We start from the raw sequence: 9,975 nt of genomic DNA on the forward strand, positions 1-9,975 counted from the left end.
ACTGCTTGTCACCGTGTGTGTATGTGTGTGTGTGTGTGTGTGTGTGTGTGTGTGTGTGTGTGTGTTAATGATTTTGATGGAAACAGGCCTGAATATAGAGAGGTAGTATAGGCATTCCAGACAGGGACTTTTTGGTGAAAAAGCCACTATTAAAACTTAGAGACGGAGAGGTCTCCATGGACAAGGCAGGTGAGATGGGACTTCTGTGCAGAAGAGGTGGTCGAACAGAGTGTCTGAGGTATATTATCGAACATGCCAGTAGAGCTCCCACCACCTGGTTGTGCATTAGAACAGGTTGTAGGAAAGGCTCTTTTAGCCTGTGAAGGAGGTGTGGGCTGCCAGTGTCCAGTGTCAAGGCTTGGCAGCCTCTCCAGATGGAGAGTTTTGTGGGCATGCCACACTCCGAATAGAGCATTTATTTCACAGGTAATCCAGCCCCAGCAAAAGTGGGGCTGCCTAAAATGATTTTTTTTTTAAAAAAGATGCATTTTGGGTGAGTTATATGCAACAAATGGGTTTTACTAGTCAGGTTTTTTTTTTTTTTTTTTTTTTTTGTTGTTGTTGCTGTTGTTTTTCAAAATGGCCCACTTTCACTGAAATATAATGACTGGCCACTTTGTAAGCTCCTTGCATGGAGACATCTTTACTACAAATTCAAAAATTCATAAAATTGAACATACTACTGTAAGGAACCCTCATTGCCCAGCCACAAACTAAACTCATGGCCATTTTAGTTTCTTTTGTACTGTCCTTGCCAAAGTATTTAAAACATATCCCCAAATCATATCATTTCACCTGTAGATATCTGTAGATATCTGCATATGCTTTTCTAAAAGATAAGAACCTTTTTTTTTTTTTTTGTCTTTTTGCCATTTTTTGGGCCACTCCCGTGGCATATGGAGATTCCCAGCCTAGCAGTCTAATCCAAGCTGTAGCTGCTGGCCTATACCAGAGCCACAGCAACGCGAGATCCGAGCCGCGTCTGCAACCTACATCACAGTTCACAGCAACACCTGATCCTTAACCCACTGAGCAAGGCCAGGGATCGAACCTGCAACCTCATGGTTCCTAGTCAGACTTGTTAACCACTGCGCCACGATGGGAATTCCAAAAGATAAGAACTTTTTAAAAGAACAATCTCAGGAGTTCCCATCGTGGCGCAGTGGTTAATGAATCCGACTAGGAACCATGAGGTTGCGGGTTCGATCCCTGGCCTCGCTCAGTGGGTTAAAGATCCGGCGTTGCTGTGAGCTGTGGTGTAGGTTGCAGACGTGGCTCGGATCTCGTGTTGCTGTGGCTCTGGCGTAGGCCGGTGGCTACAGCTCCGATTCGACCCCTAGCCTGGGAACCTCCATATGCCGCGGAAAGGGCCCAAGAAATAGCAACAATAACAACAACAACAAAAAAAAAAAAAAAAAAAAAAAAAAAGAGCAATCTCAACATCGTTGCTACAAGGAAAAAATTATCACGTTCTTAATATTATCAAATATCCTGTTAGTGTTCAAATTCCCACATTGGCTCCTGTTTTTTTTTCCAGTTGAATCAGGATCTAAATAAGATGTACACATTGCAAGTCATAATTGCTTATTTGCTTTACTCTATTTTTCAAAAATAACATTTATTTTTAATATTCTTTTTTTAGCTGTACCTGTGCCATGTGGAAGTTTCCAGGCCAGGGATTGAACCTGAGCCACAGTAGTGACCCAAGCCACTTCAGTGACAATGCTGGATCCTTAACTCACTATGTCACAGTAGAAGTCCACTTTACCCTGTTTTTAACACACACACATTCATATCAAATCAATATCAAATACATGATTAGTGAAAATATTATTGTTTCATTGCAGCTCTTAAGTATATCTTACTAGAGACATACAGTTGAATTAGTGTATTTTCAAACCATTTAAAATAACACTTCTGCATAATTAAGCTATCAACTCAATGAACAGTTAGGCCATTTATTTTATTTTGCCCTTGATTTTAGGAGTTACTTTTTTTCATTCTGATTTAATGTCATTTATAAACACCTAAAACATTTTTATGGTTCTAAAGTCAAATCTAAAAAACCAAGTGTTCGAATTCCCCGGTGGCATAGCAATTAAGGACTCAGTGTTGTCACTGCTGTGGCTCGAGTTTGATCCCTGGCCTGGGAACTCCGCATGCCATGGGTTCGGCTAAAAATAAATAATTAAATAATTAAAATTAAAAAAAAATAAAAAACAAGGTATTATTCAGAGAAGTCCAGTTTCTATCCCAAACTCACCTCTCTTTTTTCTCCTTTCTCTTTAGACAACAAATTTCATTTACTTTATGGTTTATTCTTCCATAATTTTGTACGGTAAGTAAAACCATGCATGAATACATATACACTCTCTTAGCTAGATGGAAGCTTATTATATATACTTTAGTTCCACTATTTTTCCCACTTATATTCTGGAGACTATGCCATAGCAATGTATAAATATTCCACATTTTTAAAAAAACTTGCATAGTGTATCAACTAGTCCCCTATTGATAGACATTTGGATTTTTGCTATTACAAAAACATATGTTCAGGGAGTTCCCGTCGTGGAGCAGTGGAATTGAATCCGACTAGAAACCATGAGGTTGCAGGTTTGATCCCTGGCCTCGCTCAGTGGGTTAAGGATCCGGCATTGCCATGAGCTGTGGTGTAGGTCACAGATGCAGCTCAGATCTGGGGTTGCTGTGGCTGTGGTGTAGACCGGCAGCTCCGATTCAACCCCTAGCCTGGGAACTTCCATATGCTGTGGGTGTGACCCTAAAAAAATATATACATATATATATGTATATACACATATACACATGTATATATACATATATATGTATATTTATATGTTCATGTTTTTGTGTTTTTGTCAGTGTTTCTTTAGTGCAGATTCCTACAAATGGCTTCCTGGGTCAGAGTGCATATGTTATTTTACTAGATATTGCCAAATTCCTCTCCATAGGATTTTTGCATTCCTTCCAGCAATGATTGGGAGTGCCTGTTTTCTTAAAGCTTGAACAAAAGACAATTTGTCAATCTTTTGGATTTTTGCCACTCTGATGGGTAAAAAATGGTATATTCCTGTATTTTAAGTGTGCCTTTTTTATTATGTGTACAATCAAGATCTTTTTATATAAATAAGAGGCATTTGTATTTAGTTTTCTGTGATCTGTCTATACATATCTCCAGCATTTTTCCCCCTCTATAGGATTATTGCCATTTTGAAAGTTCTTTATGGACTGGAAATATTAACCCTTTATTCATGATAAAAGTTGAAAAATTTCCCCCAGTTTATTATTTGTCTCTTTACGTTCCTTCTGGTGGTTTTTTGTTTTGCTATGGAAGTAAACAATCTTTTGTCCCTTATTTTCATATAATAAAAGTCGTTGATCTTTTCCCCTATGGCTTCTAGATATTGAGTCAGAGGTAGGAAAGTTCCCCCTGACACCAGGATTGTATAATAATTCAGACTTGTTTTTCTCTATACTTGTATGGATTCAGTTGATACATATAACTTTCTCATCCACTTGCAATTTATCTTGGTATACGTTTTGTGAAGAATGAATACGCTTTTATATTTTTACACATGGTGATTCAGTTAGCCCATATCTTTGATTAAAAAGACCACCATTTCCCTGACTAATTTGAGATTCTCTCTTCATAGTCTACTAAATTTCCAAATGCAGTTAGACCTATTTCTGGATTTTTCTATTTTCTTCTATTGGTCTATGCATATAATACCACACATTTTTAATTAAAGACATTATAATATGTTTTAAAATCTGACAAGGTTATCCCTTTCTTCTCTTTCTCTTTTTTATTCTGGCTGTTTCTTAAGTTTTTTCCCTCTTGTTATTCTTGCTTATCTGTTCTTCCAAATGAATTTTATAATAAACTGATTAGTACTTAGAAATTTATTCATATTTTTATTGGATTATATTAAAATTTTGAATTATATTAAATTAAATTTTATGAATTAGCTTAGGGGGACCTGAAATCTTTGATATTCTTTGCATCCAATAATATACTATATCTTTCTATTTATGCAAGATTATTTTTGCATATTTTTGAATTGCTTTATAGTTTCTCTTCATATAGGTTTTGGACATTTCTTGTTAAATTTCTGCCATGGTATTTAAATTTCTTTTTTTTTATTTTGGCCATGCCTGTGACATGTGGAAGTTCCCAGGCCAGGAACTGAGCCCATACCGCAGCAGCAACCCAAGTCACCACAGCGCCAACACCAGATCCTTTACTTTCTGTGTCACAAGAGAATTCCCATGGTATTTAATTTCATTTGGCTTTCACAAGGGCATTTTATCTTCCAATATAAACTGATTTTTGTCTGAATATATAAAGACTTGATATTTGGAGATAGATTTTATAACCTATTTTAATAAATTTTTTTTTTGTGGTAATTTTCTTTTTTTTTTTTTTTGGTTTTCTAGATGCATACTTATATAATTCTTAGCTCTAGTAATGTGATGGATAAAACTAATTGATTTTAGAATATTGAATCCGCTCTACTTGGTCACGGTGAATATTTCAATGTACTGTTAGGTTTTGTTTGCTGATTATTTAATATTTTTATTTTATTTTTTATGTTATTTTATTTATTTATTTTTCCTTTTATGGCCACATCTGAAGCATATGGAAGTTCCCAGGCTAGGGGCTGAATTGGAGCTGCAGCTGCTGACCTGTGCCACAGCCATAGCAACACCAGATCCCAGCTGCATCTATGAACTATACTGCAGCTTGTGGCAACACCAGATTCTTAAACCACTCAGGGAGACCAGTGATCAAATCTTTATCCTCATGGACACTGTGTTGGGTTCTTAACTCACTGAGACACAATGGGAACTCCTAATATTTTTACTGATATTTAGAGGTGATACTGGTCTCCAGTTCCCTTTTGTTGATACAATCTCTTTCAGTTGAGATTGAAGTTATACTCATTTCATAAAGTAAATTTTAGGAATAGCGTTTCCCTGAGAAATAATCTGGACCTGGTACAATTTTGTGGGAAAGCTCTTTTCATACTTCTTCTGTTTCTTCTGTGGGATTTTATATGTTTAGGCTTTTTCCGCTGGGGTTGATTTTGACAAGCTGTGTTTGTCTAGAAAATTATCTGCTCCATCTAATGTTCCAAATTTATTTGCAAAGAATTGTACAAAACTGATTTTTATCATTAAAAAAGTGTGCGGTTTTGATGGTTATTTCCTCCTTGTCATTTCTAATTATATACATATGGCCCGCCCCCCACTGCCACTCTTTCCCACAATTATGTTAGGTAATGGATTCTTGTATTATGTTCTTTTTGAAAAATACTTAACTTTTGGATGTATTTATTAGTTTTGTTTTTTTTTCTGTTTCTAACTCATATCTTTTTTGAGATATAACTCACATACTGCAAAATGTATTATGGGTATAGCTGGATGGTTTTGACAAATTTATCCACTGACACAACAAAACACCAAACGAGACAGAAAACAATCCCATTGTTCTGGAAAGTTCCTTCTTCCTTGTTTCTAGACAACTTTCCACTGGACCCCGGAAGTAACAATGTTCTAGTATCTATCATCATAGTTTAGTATGTTCTCAAACGTCGTCTAACTGGGATCACACAATATGTATTATTTCGCGTCTGACTTCTTGTACTGAATATATTTTTTTTATTCACACATGTTCTTGAGTGTATCAGTAGTATGTTTTAAAAAAATTGTCTAAGTAGTAGTCCATATTAGGTATGCCACAGTTTATGTACCTGTCTGTTGATGAATTTTGTTTGTTCCAGTTTGGAGCTATGAAGAAAGGCTGCTATAAATATTTTTGCACATGTCTTTCTGTGGACACGTGGTCTTGTTTGACTTTGATGAATATCTAGAAGTAGAATAGTTGTGTAAGGTACGTGTATGCTAAACTGTAGAGAAACAGGTAATTTCACTTCTGGGTATGTATCCTAAGGAAATGAAAATACTAACGCAAGAAGACATCTGCACCCCCATGTTCATTGCTGCCTTTTTTTTTTTTTTTTTTTTTTTTGGCTTTTTAGTTCCACACCCATGGATATGGAAGTTCCCAGGCTAGGGATCAAATCGGAGCTGCAGCTGTGGTTCTACACCACAGCCACAGCAATTCAGGGTCTGAGGTGTGTCTGTGGCCTACACCACAGCTTATGGCATTGCCAGATCCTTAACCAACTGAGCGAGGCCAGGGATCGAACCGCATCCTCATAGATACTAGTCGGATTCCTTTTCACTGAGTCACAATGGGAACTCCCCATTAAAGCATTATTTGCAATAGTCAAGACATGGAAGCAGCCTAAGTGTCTACCTATAATGAATGGATAAAGAAAATCTCTCTCTCTCTCTCTGTCTCTCTGTCTCTCTCTCTCTCACACACACACACACATACACACACACACACTGAAATATTACACATCCATGAAAACGAAGGATATCTTCCCATTTGTGGTAACATAAACAGAACTTGAGGGCATTATGCTAAGTGAAATAAGTCAAACAGAGAAAGACAAATACTGCATGAGCTTGCTGATATGTGAAATCTAAAAACAAAACAAAATAAACAGAAAATAACTAAACTCTAACTACAGAGAACAGATTGGTGGGGGGAGGGGGCTGAGGGTGAAATGGGTGAAGATGATTGAAACTATAAACTTCTAGTTATAAAATAATTAAGCCCTGGGGATGTAATACACAGCATGGTGACTTTAGTTGCTAACACTGTATTGTTTATTTGAAAGTTGCTAAGAGAGTACATCTTAACAGTTCTTATCCCAAGGAAAAAAGATTTTATAACTACGGTGACAGTATTAACTAGACTTACTGTGCTGATCATTTAGCAATACACAAAATATGAAGTCATTGTGTTGTATACCTGAAACCAATATAATGTTATATGTCAAATATACCTTGAGAAAAAAAGGAGGAAGCTAAATATTTTATTAAAAAGGAAATAGGCAATTATTTTTCCACTGTTGTATTGTTAGCAATCCATGAACAATGGATGAATATTCCAGTTGCTCTAAATCCTTATTAACAATAGGTATTATTGGAGTTCCGTTGTGACTCAGTGGGTAACGAATCCCACTAGGAACCATGAGGTTTTGGGGTTCGATCCCTGCCGTTGCTCAGTGGGTTAAAGATCCGGCGTTGCCGTGAGCTGTGGTGTGGGTTGCAGACGTGGCTCGGATCCTGTGTTGCTGTGGCTCTGGTGTAGGCCGGTGGCTACAGCTCTGATTAGACCCCTTGCCTGGGAACTTCCATATGCCACGGGAGCGGCCCAAGAAATGGCAAAAAAGACCAAAAAAAAAAAAATAGGTGTTATTTGTCTTTTAAATTTTAGCCATCCTAATGTGGAGTGATATTTCATTATGGTTTTAATTTGAATTTCTTTTTTTCCTATTTTGTAATGATTTTTATTTTTCCATGATGGCTAACTTAGTGTTGAATTTCTTTGATCACAAATGTTAAGCATCTTTTCATGTGTTTGTTAGCTGTTCATATATCTTTTTTTATGAAGTGCTTTTTGAAGCATTTGCCCTTTTTGTTGAGTTTTTTTTTTTATTATTGATTTATAGGAGTTCTTTATATATCTTTGACACAATCTGTCAGATATATGTTTCACAACTATTTGTCCTTTAGTCTGCGACTTACTTTTTCTTTAATTTTGTGTTTTGATGAGAAGATGTTATTAATTTTGGTGAAGCCCAATTTGATTTTTTGTTTATGTGTAATGCATTTTGGATAATTTCCAGAAAAATTTTCCCTGCCCCAAGGTCATAAGGATATTCTTTCATGTTTTCTTCTAATTTTGTTTTACGTTTAAGTCTGTTTTTCTATTTTCTATCTTGAATTAATTATCAATTGTTTTATACAATTAATTATTAATTAATTGTATATGGTGTGAGGCGTTTGTTTTTGCTGTCTAGCATGAAGATCCAGTTGTTTTATTTGTTGGAAGGGCTTTTCTTTCCCCATTAAACTGCCTTAGCATTTTGTTGAAGATCAGTTGACTATATATGTTTAAGGCTATTCCTATTTTCTCTAATCTATTCCATTGATCTGTTTATTTATCCTTACACCAGTACTATACTGTCTTGATTGCTATACTAGAAAGTGAGTTTTGAAATCAGGCAATAAAGTCCTGTGACTTAAAAAAAAAGTTAATAAGACTGTCATAGCTATTCCAGACTATGTGCATTACCATTTAAATTTTAGCATCAGCTTGATAATTTCCAGAAGAAAGACTTCTGGGTTTTTTTTGGGGGGGGGGTGGATTTGTGTTAGTTTGATAAAGCTGCCATAACAAAACACTACATTGGGTGGCTTACACTGCAAACATGTATATTCTTATAGTTTTGGAAGCTGGAGTCCAAGGTCAAAGGGTCTGCAGGTTTGGTTTCTTCTCGGCTTGCAGATGGCCGCCTTCATGCTGCGTCCTCTTCACATGGTCTTTCCTCTGTGCATGGGCATCCCTGATGTCCCTGTGTGTGTCCAGACTTCTTTGTATAAGGACACCTGGCAGACTGGATTAGGGCTCACCCTAAGGAGTTTGTTTTAACCAAATCACCTCTTTAAAGGTCCCATCTCCAGACACAATCAACTTCCGAGGTACTGGGGCTTTGACATGTGAATTTTGGGTGGGACACAATTCAGCTCATAACAGGATTGTATTGGATCTACAGATCAATTTCGAGATAATCAACATCCTAACAATATTAAGGCTTCCAATCCAAGAGTATGTTATATCTCTCCATATATCTTAGTCTTCTTTAATTTCCTAGAAATGTTTTATAGTTTTCAGTGTAGAGGGTTCCATACATTTTTTTTTTTTTTTTGCTTTTTGCTATTTCTTGGGCCACTCCTGCAGCATATGGAGGTTCCCAGGCTAGGGGTCCAATCGGAGCTGTAGCCACCAGCCTACGCCAGAGCCACAGCAACTCAGGATCCGAGCCACATCTGCAACCTACACCATAGCTCACAGCAATGCCGGATCGTTAGCCCACTGAGCAAGGGCAGGGACCGAACCCACAACTTCATGGTTCCTAGTTGGATTCGTTAACCACTGCGCCACGACAGGAACTCCCATACATTTTGGGTTTTTTGTTTTTTAATAGTGATTTTTATTTTTTCCATTATAGCTGGTTTACAGTGTTCTGTCAATTTTCTACTGTACAGCATGTTGACCCAGTTACACATACATGTATACATTCTTTTTTCTCACATTATCATGCTCCATCATAAGTGACCAGACATAGTTCCCAGGGCTATAGAGCAGGATCTCATTGCTTATACATCCCAAAGGCAATAGTTTGCATCTATTAACCCCAAATTCCCAATCCATCCCACTCCCTCCCCCTCCCCCTTGGCAACCACAAGTCTGTTCTCCATGTCCATGATTTTTTTTTCCTGTGGAAAGGTTCATTTGTGCCATATATTAGATTCAGGTGGTATTTGTCTATCTCTTTCTGACTTACTTCACTCGGTATGAGAGTTTCTAGTTCCATCCATGTTGCTACAAATGGCATTAGTTTATTCTTTTTTTGTGTCTGAGTAGTATTCCATTATGTATATACCACATCTTCTTAATCCAATCATCTGTCAATGGACATTTAGGTTGTTTCCATGTCTTGGCAATGGTGAATAGTGCTACAATGAATATGCAGGTGCATGTGTCTTTTTCCAGGAAAGTTTTATCCGGATATATGCCCAAGAGTGGGATTGCCGGGTCATATGGTAGTTCTAGGTATAGTTTTCTAAGGTACTGCCATACTGTTTCCCATAGTGCTAACTCTCTAAAAGCTGAACTTTTGTTTCAGATGATTTTGCACCATCTGCTTCTTCCTCTCCTCCTTCCCCTGAGGTCAGATTCATATCATGATCTGACAAGTCTCTCATCATCTTCCAGGCCTTCTCATTTCCTCTCATAAGCATTTCCTCTAACAC

This window comes from Sus scrofa, chromosome 2 (genome assembly GCF_054392235.1).
Source record: "Sus scrofa isolate SSC_HxYL_T2T_F1_AM1 chromosome 2, Sscrofa_HxYL_maternal_Yorkshire_Landrace_v2.0, whole genome shotgun sequence".
NCBI lineage: Eukaryota > Metazoa > Chordata > Mammalia > Artiodactyla > Suidae > Sus > Sus scrofa.